Genomic DNA, 15,355 nt, shown 5'->3' with positions numbered 1-15,355 from the left:
CTTTTGTTGTAATTTCCAAAAGACTTCATAGACATATTGGTACAATATATATGTCTCTGAACACATGAACTGAAATGAAATCAAACCATAAAGGAATATTCTATAATAATACCTATTGTGAATATTGCTATTATGTTTAGTTTCAGTGAGTTGTCTGGTTTAAGAGGAAACCTTGATAGTTGGTTATCTTGTTGGAATTATTTTACACTTTGAAATATTTGTGTCTTCCATAGATTGCTACACAAGGCCATACATAACTGTGACCTGTATTTTCTAGCATTTACTTTGGTCTCTGCATGGTGGAAAGATGTCTCATTGGCGATCATACTACATCTCCCAATTTTATATTGAAAATCATACAGATCCAAGAAAATAGAAGCTACAAGTATCATTCTATTAAACATACAAAATTTCTGAGAAAGACAATTCTGTACTTTTGGATATATGGTATTAATTATAGACAATTTCAGTCAACTTGAACTTTCACATAGACAGTTAATTTTTATGTGAGCCTGTCTGTTTTATTTAAATGGTTGACAATATATCATTTATCCATTTCATATCCTTGTGACAAATATTCTGAGCATCATGTAACATGACATGGGAAGAAAGATAGTCAGACATACCAAATAGTTCTTATATTTGGGATATTACATGTGACTGTAATATATATGTTAATATTTTCATGATAGCAGGTCTAATAACCACTTGACTTGGTTAAAAGATTTCTTGGATTCTATGGAAAGGAATGCTTTCATTTTTGATATGCAGCTTGAAAATGTTGAGTTGATGTCTATTAGCAATTTTAAGATCTGCCATGTCTGCTGTGCAGCTACATCTTGTTTCCTGGTATTTTAGAATTAATTGCATGCAGCCACAAAGGTCCAGACCTGCATGGTATTGTTCTTTTTTTTTCTATTTTTTTATGCTCTTGTTAAAACAGTTTTAAAATTTTCAACATCTTTTCTGGTAGCTCATTTTTACCTGAAAAAGAGAAGTCATAATATCAATCAAGAATTAACAAATTGGCATGTAATTACACATGTATATAAAGATCAGTGGCGGATCCAGAAATGTTCATAAGAGGGGGCCCCACTCCATTCATGCTTCAGTGATTCCCTATATAATCAACCAAATTTTTCCCACAAAAGGGGGGGGGGGGGGAAGGCCCGCTGCCACCCCCCTAAATCCACCTCTGAAAATAAAATTGTCTTATTGTTACTGCTGATTCATTTTAATATCAATTGTGTATACAACAGAGGAAAACGGTCCAATAAAATTATATTTTCTAGAAGTATATGTAAGATGAGTAATGTACCATTAACAAACAAGTCCATTTGCCTTGCTTATATACACAAATGACAAAAAAATGTTTTTTTAACTGAAATATAGAACTCTAATAAATGTTTGTACATTCACTGATAAGCTGATACGTCATTTCTAATAATTATTTCATATATGTACTTACACCTTAATATCAAAACAGTCTCTGTATGTACATGTATCTCTTTCTTTCCATTTCACATAACTCTACAATCAGAACAGCATCTGCAACAACCAAAATTTAAGGTTTATGACCCCTTCTGTAGCCATGTGAATTATGAAATTTTCAAACTGCAATAGTATCATAAAAACAGCAAAAATAATGAATTATAGAGATGGGCCGTTTTGTACATATACCAAGGGGTAACTTCGTGCAAATCATTATTATTTATTGTTTCATTGCATTTAAAAGAAAAAGGGGATTTTGTGGCAAATAAACCAAGATTTTTGTAGAAAAATCCACAGACTTTAAAAAAGAGATTTTTGTTATAAAATTTTAAACTTAGATTACTCACTTGTTTTTCTATGATGTGCTAGCATTTATTGTTTACAAAAAGTCCTAAACAACCTTAAAATTCCACCTTGTGCTGAGTCACTAAAGTCGAGTGCACCCTAGAAGGTGTACTTGAATTGGTCCATATTTATATTTGTTCTAACCAATATTTTGATTTATAAACTTGTCCTAAGGAAATCATTGCTAGCACTGCATGCAATATTCCTCTATCTATCAAGCATTGAATGGTCAAATATTAGATTACAAGGGAAAGGCTAGATTTTATTTAAAATTTACATGTTTAGCATTGTAACAACAAAAGGATACATAATTCTTAAAGAGCTCAAATTAAGAGCACATGTTCCTTGCTATTAATATTTATATATGCAACCCGACTTTAAATAAAGATTACTTTACTTTAAAGACTTTGAGACAAACTTGTCATATAATCAGAAATGTTATTTCAAACAAAGCTGTCCAGTCTTTTGTTTTTTATGGTCATCATCATAGATTAAAAAAAATCTGAGTAAATACTTAAAAGTTAATCACTTTAAATTTGGTTGCCTTAATGAAAGGAGCAAACATGTTTACCATGTGCAATACAAAGATTTATATTGACCTGACAGTGACAATTAAACAATGACTTAGAGCACAACATGGTACATTTTTGTAAAAAATATACATGACTATATCATTGTATATCAAGCAATGTAAATTATATAATAAAATCTAGGATGTTATTCACTTACATTCTGCCAACACTTAAAGTAGGAACTATTTCTAGGACTCTCGTGACTGTGTGGTAAACAATTTGTGAGGTGGTGTTTGATAAGCATATCAATAGAACAACAACAATGTCAACATGCAACTGCAAACTCGTTATTTTGTTGATTGATTTTATTTTTGTCATTCAATATCGAGTATTATAACTTTATCAATCATTTGTAATGGATATTATGTCAAATAATCGAAAAGTTTATCTTTTTATGTCATATTCTTGAAAAAAGTTGAAATCGCAAGTACCTTGCGATTTCCTTTCGATATTTTTCAATAGCACAACTTTTTGGCCGTCTGGTTTAAAGAGTTCTTACAGTGCGATTATTATTGTCATTTAGATAGATCAAAAGACCATAATATGAAATATTATGTGGCAGACTTACGTGTCATTCTGATATGTACGATCCGCTAAATCAACCTTTTTGTAAACACAAAACTTGATCTTCCCCTCATAAACATGGCGTTTGCATTATAGTAAGGAGTTGTTTCCCCTTACTGATACCATTGTACGGGGTATCTATACTCCTGTCTGAGTCACCCTAGTTGTCAGAAACAAACAGATAAAAGGACAGAGAACCAGTCTACCATGCCTGCAAGTACGCAAGTTCGTACCCGATTTGGTCGTACCCGGATCCGGTGGTACCAAAGATATTTAAAAAAAAAATTCAACTCAGAACTCAAAAAATTTTTTTGAGTCGGCGGCTATTTTCTCAGTCGGTCGGGGCGTGGGGAAACAAACTTAATTTTAATTTTGGCCTTAAGGTACTTGAATAAAGGATGATTAATTGCCTGCATACATTTTTACTTAAATATACTATACATTTAGTAATTAACACTGTAAATATATATTTGCTAGTGTGTGTTCATAAGTGGCATGCATTTTCCACTATATTATTTTATTTTAAATACAGTTGTTAATATTTGATTTATACCTTGTACATGTAATATGGAGATAGCTTTTATAGGCTGTGCCTGTTGCTCAATCCTTTTCATATCTTCATGAATAAAATATGTTTAAAATCAAGTCGGTGATTCAGTCTCACTGGACACTCCGGCTTCCTCCGCTAATAAAAACTGACCACCACGAAATAGTTCTGAAAGTGGCGTTAAAGACCAATCAATCAATCACCAATCAGCCAATCATATATATCAATGACAGGGATGTCATTCGGTATATCGAGAAAAACGATCGTGAAAGAAAAAGTAACAGTGGTCAAGCACTGCGCTTGGATCGTGAAAGGTCTGGTATCGGATCGTAAGAGCATCTAAAAATACAATTCAAGTCCAAAATCTATCAAATATTCTTTTATATTTTCATAATGGGAAAAATCAGAAAGTTGCTTTCTTTAATATAAGAAAAGCAACACGTGAACCCGAGACCGCTGACTGATCACCAAAAATTGTTGCTGATCATGAATGTTCTTGCCTTTGATTTGAAATAATTGACTGTGTATGTAATAAGGTAATGATGATATTAGACATCTTTGTTGAAAAAATGTAATTCTGACCCCCTGCCATGGTATATTGAACTCCTCCTATACACCTCCAATTTCATGAACTATAGCTATTCTAACTCCTTTACATAGTAATAATACTCCAATAGGAAGTTGGTATGTATTAAACATGCTTATAAAGATGTTTGGAAAATTTTACTTAGCCATGGTATTTTGAAACCCCTTGCAATGGTATATTGAACTCCCTCCTATACACTCCAATTTCAAGAATTATAGCTATTCTAACTCCTTTACATAGTAATAATACTCCAATTTAAAAAATCAAATAATTTCAAACTGCTTTTCAAAGTTTTAATACTAGTACTCTAACAAATATATGGTATATATAAAACATGTTGAAAAAGATGTTTTGACTATTTTACTGAGCCATGGTAACTTGACCCTCTCCCTCTTTTTTACCATGGAAAATTGAACTCCCTTTATATGTTAGGATTTCAAATAATCAAAGCATTTAAGCTACATGGTCTAGTTATAATGCTTCAATAAGAATTTTGAATGAAATTATGTTGGTAGAGCACCTATACCAAGCCATGGTATTTTTTTTTTTTACCTACCATGGAAAATTGATCTCCCCTTTTTGTATGTCCGATTTTCGATCTACAATAAGCTTAAAATAATTAATAATGTTCTAGTAATTATCAAGAATGAAAAAAGAGGGGGGTCAATTTCCATACAGGAAGGGTTCAATTTACCAGGGGGGGGGGGGGGGGGGGGGGGGGGGGTAGTTCAATTGACCATAGCGGTATTTTGACCATAGGGTCAAATTTCCATGGGGTTCAAAATACCATATGACACCGGCAAGACCCCTTTTTGGGCCCAAAATATGGATTTATACAAATTTAAAAAAAATGTAAACTTTTAGTTATTTATTGGAAAGTAGATTTGTTACTTAAATATGGGCTGTTTTTTTACAATACAATGCACATGCATCGGGTACTAGCATCAGTAATTCATGCAAAATTACTGAAATCTTCAAAATTTTAGGATTTGAGAAAATTTTTAGACGGTTTTTGTCTAAAATTGAAGTGGCCGCACTTGTGTTCAGTCTTAATACTTAGATATATGTTGTATTTGATGATAATACATAACATATGTAAAGGTTTAGACTGAACACGAATGTGGCCACTAAAATTTTAGAGAAAAACTATCTGAAAAGTGACGTTTTATTGCATATTTGATAGATTTTTCATATTAAAGCTTAAATTTGAGCGTCTTTAATGACCAAATTTGTTCAAATCTTTTACATAAACTAATCGAATCGACTGAAGTTGACACTTAAAGTAAGCGTATACAAAATGTCGGAAATCTTTCATCAGATGTACTTCAAATCTTAGGCCAAAATTAGCCTTTACCAGACCTTCTTCTTTCAGCACTCAGTTAATCTGGATGCATTTATTAGGTCTTTCCTTCCTAATGGAAAGACCTTACTGTATTTTGTTTGTTTGTTTATTATTCTTTTTCTTCCGCCAAATTTCAAAGTAAAAGTAAAAAAAAGTACGCGACATATTGAAATGATCTTAAGTACCAAGTACCGGGTTGCTAAAATCTTTCTTGTGGTAGGGGCACCAAACCCTACTATTTACCTGATAAGAATTATCTCCCCCATTCCCCAAAAACATTGTTATTGCTACTCTTCATAAACTGTAAGAGTTAGCGACAAATGTTTGTTTTGAAATGTTCATTGCCACATTATTGTCGCAACTTTGATAAATTTTAACCGAAGCGATCCATTGGCTTCTTATAGGAGTTATCTCCCCTTGAATATTTACTTAGCGGTATGCTGAGGTATCTCATACACCATAAGGGGGTGTTAGTGCACAGTATATCCGACTTTTATTTTTTACTTCATTTCATGAATAAAATAATCAAAAGAACTAATTTTTATTGAATATGAGTAAACGAAAATAAAATATAATACAAGTAAGAAATATACCTCAAATTTTAACATTTGTAGTGGCACGAAGCTTTGTTTTTGGTTATTCAAACACAACATCTCTATTTTTATAACTTATAAGAAAGGTGTTTCTTGACCCGCATACTTTATTTCTTGGTACTGTGAATTTTTATTGTTATTATATCAACATGTTGTCTAAATATATATAAATAATGGAATCTGAAGCGAGATGACGTATCAAATATTTTTGCTAAATATATGTTTTCAAGACAAAAAAGTCAACTCATTCATACACGCCTGAACATAAAAAGTTGTACCTGACTTTCTCTTTTCGATGAGATTGTTGCCCATTTTTAGGATTTTTTTTTCCAAAAAACAGTTGCCGGGGACAGTGATGCGAATTAATAGTTTAAAAAGATCAATCTTATCTTTCTATGGAATTATTTTCGGCGGAATTTATACTTATGCACAAAAAGATCCACATGTATTTGCACCTACCATAATCGACGTTTTTGTGAAAATTTGTCTTTAATTAAAAAGTTTACAAATATCTCGAAGCTCCATACTATAATTTAACTATTCACACGTATATTAGATGCAAAAATCCTAAATTATGCACCTACATTGTAAATTAAACTTTTAAAGCCCATAGAAACAAATGTAAACAAGATACCAAAAATGACCATAATAAGAGTTCCATTTCTTTTGGATATCAGCCTGATATGATGTTAACGAACCAAGATGTGTGTGGGGTAGCTGGTCAACACAATGTATACAATTTTCAAAATCGCACTATATTGCAAAGATTTAGTTGCTATAAGGTTGTAAAAGCAAAAAAAAAAAAAATGCATTCCTGTTTATAAATCTTTTCCGAAAATTTAAAATATACTATCAAACGTCAAGTATTTAGTGATGGACGTTTTTTTTATTAGATCAATCTCTTCTTAAAGGGGCATTAGCTACGAGATATAAAAAAAAATAATTAAAATATGATTTTTTTTTCAATCATTAATGAAAGTGAAATAGTGAAATAATAATTCGCTTTTAGCAGCCAGTTTTGTTCAATTTTGTCAAAATAAGTTAAGAAACATCGATGATGAATAATACGACCTCATTGAATCCGTATTCATCTGACCTTCAATTTAACCCCTTAGCTAGAGATGGATTACGCATGAATTAGGAAAAGAATGTCAACATTGAAAGTGAAACAAAGGTAAACCATTTGATTGACTGATTTGATCCACAAAAACTCATTCTTATACAGGTAAAAACGATGATTAACATATATTTTTAACCTATAATATGAAATTAAACAGACCTAGAAAAATCCAATTGCACGAGTTCGCTATCTATTTATATCTATATTTATGTTTATATCGCTTATATGACCGTCGGCAGTCTTCGGAGGTCAACTCGATAGTTAATTAGATGGCGTCTAGACTAAAATACACACGAGACGATGATACATTTTATCGAGCTCATGCTTTGTAAATTGTTTATTTTATAATTTGGATATACGTGTAAGTATGTTATAAATCAAATATAAGAATTTGAGTCAAATCGGTGAACATGAAATTGACAGCTAATGCCCCTTTAAAGGAATAGAATGATAACATTGAAAGTAAAACAAAGGTGAACCATTTCGTTGACTGATTCGATCCACAAAAAATCATTCTTATACAGGTAAAAACGATGATTAACTCATTTTTTAAACGCCCGTTTACGGGACGTATTATGGTATACTGTTGTCCGTCCGTCCGTCCGTCTGTACGTCCGTCGTCAGCATGTCTGACAATTACTCAAAAAAGTCTTTCACCAATTTGCAATAAACTTTGTAGAATTGTTTATAGCTATTGACGAGAGCTCCCGTTTGATTTTTTAAAATTTTAGATTTTGTGTTTCCGAGTTATGGGGTTTTATTCATTAAAAAAGGGGGATGTTCCAGTTTTCGGACAATATCTCAAAAACGCTTTCAACAATTTGCAAGAAACTTTGGTGAATTGTTTAAATCTATTGACATGAGCTCCCTTTCGATTTTTATAAATTTAGATTTTACGTTTCCGAGTTATGGGGTTTAATTCATTAAAAAAGGCGGATTTTTCAAGTTTTCGGACAATAACTCAAAAATGCTTTGAGCAATTTTCATTAAGCTTTGGTGGATTGTTTATATCTGTTGACGTAAGCTCTCTTTCGATTTTATAAATTTTAGATTTTACGTTTCGGAGTTATGGTATTTTATTCATAAAAAGGGGTGATTTTATAGTTTTCGGCAATATCTTTAAAGTGCTTTGAGCAGTTTTCATGAAACTTTGGTGACTGGTTTATATCTATTAAAATAACCTTCTTTTACTTTTTTTAATAAATTTCTGATATGATATTGAGAAATTATAGAACTTTATTCTTTGAAAAAGCGACGGGCGTATCATGCGCTCATGGCGCAGATGATTATTAACCTATTACATGAAATCAAACAGACCTAGAAAAGTCCAATTGCACGAGGTCGCTATCTTCTTATATTTTTTATGTTTATCTGTATTTCGGGTTAAGTGACCGTCGGCAGTCTTTGGAGGTCAACTCGATAGTTAATTAGATGGCGTCTAGACTAAAATACACACGAAACGATGATACATTTTATCGAGCTCATGCTTTGTAAATTGTTTTTTTTATAATTTGGATATACGTGTAAGTATGTTATAAATCAAATATAAGAATTTGAGTCAAATCGGTGAACATGAATTTGACAGCTAATGCCCCTTTAAAGGAATAGAATGATAACATTGAAAGTGAAACAAAGGTGAACCATTTCGTTGACTGATTCGATCCACAAAAAATCATTCTTATACAGGTAAAAACGATGATTAACTCATTTTTTAAACGCCCGTTTACGGGACGTATTATGGTATACTGTTGTCCGTCCGTCCGTCCGTCTGTACGTCCGTCGTCAGCATGTCTGACAATTACTCAAAAAAGGCTTTCACCAATTTGCAATAAACTTTGTAGAATTGTTTATAGCTATTGACGAGAGCTCCCGTTTGATTTTTTTAAATTTTAGATTTTGTGTTTCCGAGTTATGGGGTTTTATTCATTAAAAAAGGGGGATGTTCCAGTTTTCGGACAATATCTCAAAAACGCTTTCAACAATTTGCAAGAAACTTTGGTGAATTGTTTAAATCTATTGACATGAGCTCCCTTTCGATTTTTATAAATTTAGATTTTACGTTTCCGAGTTATGGGGTTTAATTCATTAAAAAAGGCGGATTTTTTTCAAGTTTTCGGACAATAACTCAAAAATGCTTTGAGCAATTTTCATTAAACTTTGGTGGATTGTTTATATCTGTTGACGTAAGCTCTCTTTCGATTTTATAAATTTTAGATTTTACGTTTCGGAGTTATGGTATTTTATTCATAAAAAGGGGTGATTTTATAGTTTTCGGCAATATCTTTAAAGTGCTTTGAGCAGTTTTCATGATACTTTGGTGACTGGTTTATATCTATTAAAATAACCTTCTTTTACTTTTTTTTTTTTATAAATTTCTGATATGATATTGAGAAATTATAGAACTTTATTCTTTGAAAAAGCGACGGGCGTATCATGCGCTCATGGCGCAGATGTTTATTAACCTATTACATGAAATCAAACAGACCTAGAAAAGTCCAATTGCACGAGGTCGCTATCTTATATTTTTTTATGTTTATCTGTATTTCGGGTTAAGTGACCGTCGGCAGTTTTGGAGGTCATCTCGATGGTTAATTAGATGGCGTCTAGACTAAAATACACACGAAATGCTGATATATATTATCGAGTCCATGCATTATTAAATGTTTATTTCAGACTTATTGTAATTTGGATAGACATTTTAGTATGTTATAAATCAAATATGAGAATTTGAGTCAAATCAGTGAACATGAATTTGACAACTAATGTCCCTTTAACTTTCCATTTTATGAATATATTGCTCTACAAAATACAAGCAGACACTTATAAAACCATACTTAAACAGTATAAAATAATTTACGTAGTAATTAAATGATTATTGTAAAATATTAAGAACGTTTTTGTGAGATGCAAGGATTTAAAATCCTTCTGAATTGAAACTATGGAACTCGTTTTTTCCCAACCACTACAGTTTAGATACTAATATATTGTGCATCCCTGATAATTGGTGCTCATATGTTGCATTTTATTTTCATTAATGTGTTCACTGTTAAAGCCTATAGGACATATTATAACATTATTAATTAACTCTATTAATGATAAATTTAGTTTCAGTTAAAACTTAATAATTTTAACGAATACTCCCTATTTGTAGGTATCTTTTAATGAAATTAAATATTTTTGAGAGAAATATCGTTTTGTTTAATTATCTTTCTGCCTGCTTTCCGACCTAAGATAAATATTTCTAACAGAAATATCGTTTTGTTAATTTTATCCTTGCTTTCTGACATTTACTCAGGCTATTATTGAAATACACTGAACTACAGTCAAGTTTAGCGTTTGATAATTCATTGATAACATTCTGGCGTATCACACACAAACAACTTTTCATTGGCCGAAAGATTTAAATACAACAACAATCGTAGTATGCACGTGAATTGACACCTGTAAGTGACAGACAATGGAATGCAGTGGGAAATCTAGTGACAAAATATTACCTCCCCTGTAAACACTGAAAACTAGATCTTCTCAATGTTTGTCCCATTTTAGCAAGGACGCTATCAATTATGGATTCACGGGAAAACGTTCTGGTAAATAGTCAAAATAGAAATAAGTTGAAATAAAAACGAAACTTCCATTTAATGTTATCATTTCCCTCCGTAAGTAGCAAACGACGAGTACAGCAGGCTATAGAAGCTTGATGTAAAATTGGTTTAAAATATTGTTATGCGAATAAATTCCTGGAGTACCAACTTCGATTTATTTTTCTACTGGCGGTATACCTTTCTGGAACATGCTAATTATCCGTATATATATATATACAGCTAGATCAAAGAAAGTCAGGGGAAAAATTCCAAAGGAATCAATTGATATGCAGCAAAGATTGTCACTTTTGAAATTAAGTTACTAAGCAAATTCAAACGCACCTTATCATGTAAACATTGAGTGTGAATAGATCGAGAAGACCGCAAATACATGTACAAAAATCGAGACGACCTTTTCATAAAATTGTATAAAAAATAGTAAAAAGTTGCCTACTTTATAAGAATATTTATCTTTGATTTTTTAACCTGCACAGACAGACTTTTATATTGTTATATTCATGAAAAGACGATATTTCTATATTGAATTTTCATGTGACATGAGCAGACCGGTGTACTCGAAAACTTAGAGTGTGAAAAATAAGTATATTTTTGGAAATTGTAACATGCTAAGGACTTTGTGGAACACTCAAAAAATTGGTGACCCGAAAGATCTTTAGATTTTGTATGTTCATGATTTTTTCCTATTTTTTTTATCAATATGCAGCAAAGATTGGCATTTTTTTAATTTTCAGTTTCACAAGCTTCTAATGCAATTGTCTCGGTAAATACTGAGCATAAAACATCGTGTATTTGCATGTATATTTCTAATAACAAAGTTTAACAAATAATTTCTTTAAAATGAACAATTATTATTTAGAAATAACTTTTGATCAGTATCGTCACCGGCATTGTTTTATTATTGACTTTCTCGACTCTATCATAAGAAGAGTGAATTTTCTTTTGTTTTTCCATCACTGGATATCCCACTGGAATGTACTATGTTACTAGGAACGTAAAACGAATTAAAAAATGCTGTGTTGTCGCCTGATTTTCAAATAGTGGGTTCGACATATGATACTTGTGATATTTTTGTCTCGCCTGCGACAGTATGCGAGACATAGGTATTACTATCCGGCGGTGGCGGCGGCGTAAACTATTTGTATAAAGCTTTATATTTCAGAAGGTAGAAGACCTGAATGTTTCATACCTTGTATGCAGATACCTTATATTACAAAGTTTTCGTCAATCATATGTCCATTGTCCTTGAACTAATTTTCATGGTTCAGCGACTGCTTGAAACAAAATTTGAGTTTTTTTGTCATATGAATTTCTCACTCATTATTAGTAATGGGATAACTATATTTGGTATATGGGTTCCTTGCAACGTCTACATGTCCGTCAGACAGAATTCACTTGGCCTGACCTCATTTAATGGATCAGTGATCAAGGTTAAAGTTACGTGATTAGGTCCGTTTCTCTAATACTATAAGCAATAGGTCAACTATATTTGGTGTATGGAATGATAGTAAGGTGTACAAGTCTGTCTCGCAGGTATCATCTGACCTTTCAATTCGTCCCTTTATTTGTTAGTCACAACCTAGCACCTTTTCCGTACTTTATATATAATTTTGTTCATGTATTTCACATAAATAACTGTTAGATTCAGTTCTTTTATTACTTTAAGCAAATAATGCTCATCAGCAAAATTCATAACCTATATCGCCGGAGTTACATAAAGTAAATTTCCTTTCACTGCGGCCAATGTTTTGTTATCTCCGAACAAAGTATGGTTACCTGTTCTAAATTAACATAGAATTTATTGATTTTTTTTTAAAGCTTCCCTGCTTTAAAAAGTTACTGGATTATTCCTTTCAATGATGTAAATTTAAGTTGTCATTTATAACTCGTCTTTGGGATTCAGTTTTCCTATTTCTATGTAGTTTCATATTTATAAAAAAAAGGTATTGTATAAGTGAGCCAAGTTTTAGGGTCGAGGAGGGGGCTAACAGTTTATTTCACAACCCTATTTACTGTAAAAATCGTGCAATATCTTTATTATGTACATGTTATTTGGCTATTTTTGAAGTTACGGCTCAAGAGTTACGGTCTTATTTGCGTTTATCCAGAGACATATATACATGTGTGTATATATGTCTCTGGTTTATCCAACATCATGCGAGCAATTTCATTCATATTTCCTAATTTGTTATCATTGCAAACACATAATGATGTAACTTACAGATAGAAAAGGTGCACGGGGTTAGTCCAGAACTATTTGAGAGGAGACAGTTGGATTCAATGTTTCGCCCGTTATCAAAAGAGTCTTCGTTATCAATTTCAAAAATTTAAAACAAAGAACCTTATTAGAACTATTGCACAAAATTATAATATAAATAAATTTTACATGCACGTGTATAAGCTAGAATTGCCTTGAGATAATCAAGTACACAATCCTGTTCTTGATCAGTCCATTCAACTTTCGATCGGTTATTGTACGCGTGTTCTATTTTCGCAGGTGTGCTTGGGCGGGGCTTGAAAGTTTATTTGAGGTCGAAGGTGTGAATTGACCAATGGCAATGATCGTTCCTTAACATGTTGATCTAATTAAGTTTGTTTGACTGATTATGTCGCACGGCCTTTCGCTAAGCTTGGCCGCAGTTAAGTGTACAAAATATCACGTTGCAAACGTTCAGTAATAATCATTTTAATAGACGTATTTACACTTGTATGCAAATTTGTCCGCCATTACGTAAAATCACACAGGTTCCCGTAAACTTTGACATCACAATTCAAAACATTTGACGTCACAATTAAAAAGTGATTGTTGCCTGACGTCAAAAGGTCATTCGGAGTAGATCTAAGGTCATTCGGAGGCAAAATATAGCTAAATACCAAAAGTTTAAATACGTTTATCCGGGACATAATATATTGCCAGATTGTCACAATGCACAATAACACGTTTTATCATATACTTATAGAAAATAATGGTATAATTGTACCCCATGATAACACTTATTTGTACATGTTTATTCATTAAATTTGAAGAATTGCCTTAGCCGTGTGATAAGACTTTTGTTATCAACTGCTTCCGGTTATTATCGCATGCCTTTCTGTAACGTTATCGCATTTCGACGTCATTCGGCAAATTCCGGAAAATACACCTCAGTGGTACGTTTTAGTGTAAAACATAACTAAGTTGGATAAAAAAAATTATTAGGAATCAGGAAAATATATTATTTAAAAATGCAAAACAAATAATACAACAAATGCATTTTTCAAAGTTTTAAAAATAGTTCTTGTCTGTATGTCTACTGCTGAAGTATATGATAAAAAGAACATAACATGTCATTTTTCATATCAGACCCCTTATCAGCCCATGGTCAAAATCATCCCTCGAGCCTGTCGGCTTTCAGGCTGATATCATGACCTAGGGCTGATAAGGCGTCTGATATTAAAAGTGCCATGTTATAATCTATATGTATTAGATACTACACAACAAGTTGCTTTCTTTAAAAAAAAAAGAAATGCAATCGTAAACCTAAATGCCTGTTTGGTATATAAGATCAGATAATTGTTATATTAGATGCATGATTTTACCTATTTTTTTTTTTTTTATATAAAATGTAAAAAAACTGATTCTTAATGAAACTGCTGTTCAATGTTGGGCATAATTTTCTTGTTTAAGAAATAATTTCTCTCTCTCCCAACCCTCTCTCTCCCGATATATAGATAACATTACAACATGATAATTCTTATATGATTTGCATATCTATAAATACTTGAAACGGATTGGTCAATTAGAATTTTTTACCTTGGTTTACACTTCGATAAACCATGTTTCCGAAACTACTTTCGAACCATCTATTCATGCGCGATACACATGCATATGTAGGGAGTCCGGGATTTTCAGCAAATTGAGATAAAAAAACAAAAACATAACAGTTTTTTGTCGAGCCTGCGACTTTTGTCGCAGAAAGCTCGACATAGGGATAGTGATCTGGCGGCGGCGGCGGCTACGGCGGCGGCGGCGGCGTTAGCTAACTTCTTAAAAGCTTTATATTATAGAAGGTGGAAGAGCTGGATGCTTCATACTTTGTATATGGATGCCTCATGTTACGAAGTTTCCGTCAGTCACATGTCCAATGTCCTTGACCTCATTTTCATGGTTCAGTGACTACTTGAAAAAAAAGTTAAGATTTTTTGTAATGTTAAATTCTCTCTTATTATAAGTAATAGGATAACTATATTTGGTATGTGCGTACCTTGCAAGGTCCTCATGCCCGTCAGACAGTTTTCACTTGACCTCGACCTCATTTCATGGATCAGTGAACAAGGTTAAGTTTTGGTGGTCAAGTCCATATCTCAGATACTATAAGCAATAGGTCTAGTATATTCGGTGTATGGAAGGACTGTAAGGTGTACATGTCCAACTGGCAGGTGTCATCTGACCTTGACCTCATTTTCATGGTTCAGTGGTTATAGTTAAGTTTTTGTGTTTTGGTCTGTTTTTCTTATACTGTATGCAATAGGTCTACTATATTTGGTGTATGGAATGATTGTAAGGTGTACATGTCTAGCTGGCAGGTGTCATCTGACCTTGACCTCATTTTCATG

General features: G+C 32.4%; 1 long non-coding RNA gene across 1 annotated transcript; it reads right to left on the bottom strand.

Annotated features, from left to right (window-relative positions):
* Nucleotides 1–375: 375 nt before the first annotated feature.
* Nucleotides 376–3,048, bottom strand: LOC127738513 (uncharacterized). The gene is made up of 3 exons (XR_008000091.1): nucleotides 2,977–3,048; nucleotides 1,469–1,548; nucleotides 376–984 (listed from the first exon to the last, which is right to left on the bottom strand). It is a non-coding gene; the product is annotated as an uncharacterized LOC127738513 (long non-coding RNA).
* Between the last annotated feature and the right edge of the window lie 12,307 nt (nucleotides 3,049–15,355).

The sequence above is a fragment of the Mytilus californianus genome, unplaced genomic scaffold (genome assembly GCF_021869535.1).
Source record: "Mytilus californianus isolate M0D057914Y unplaced genomic scaffold, xbMytCali1.0.p SCAF_4, whole genome shotgun sequence".
Classification (NCBI taxonomy): domain Eukaryota; kingdom Metazoa; phylum Mollusca; class Bivalvia; order Mytilida; family Mytilidae; genus Mytilus; species Mytilus californianus.
This window is presented reverse-complemented; position numbering and strand designations above follow the sequence as displayed.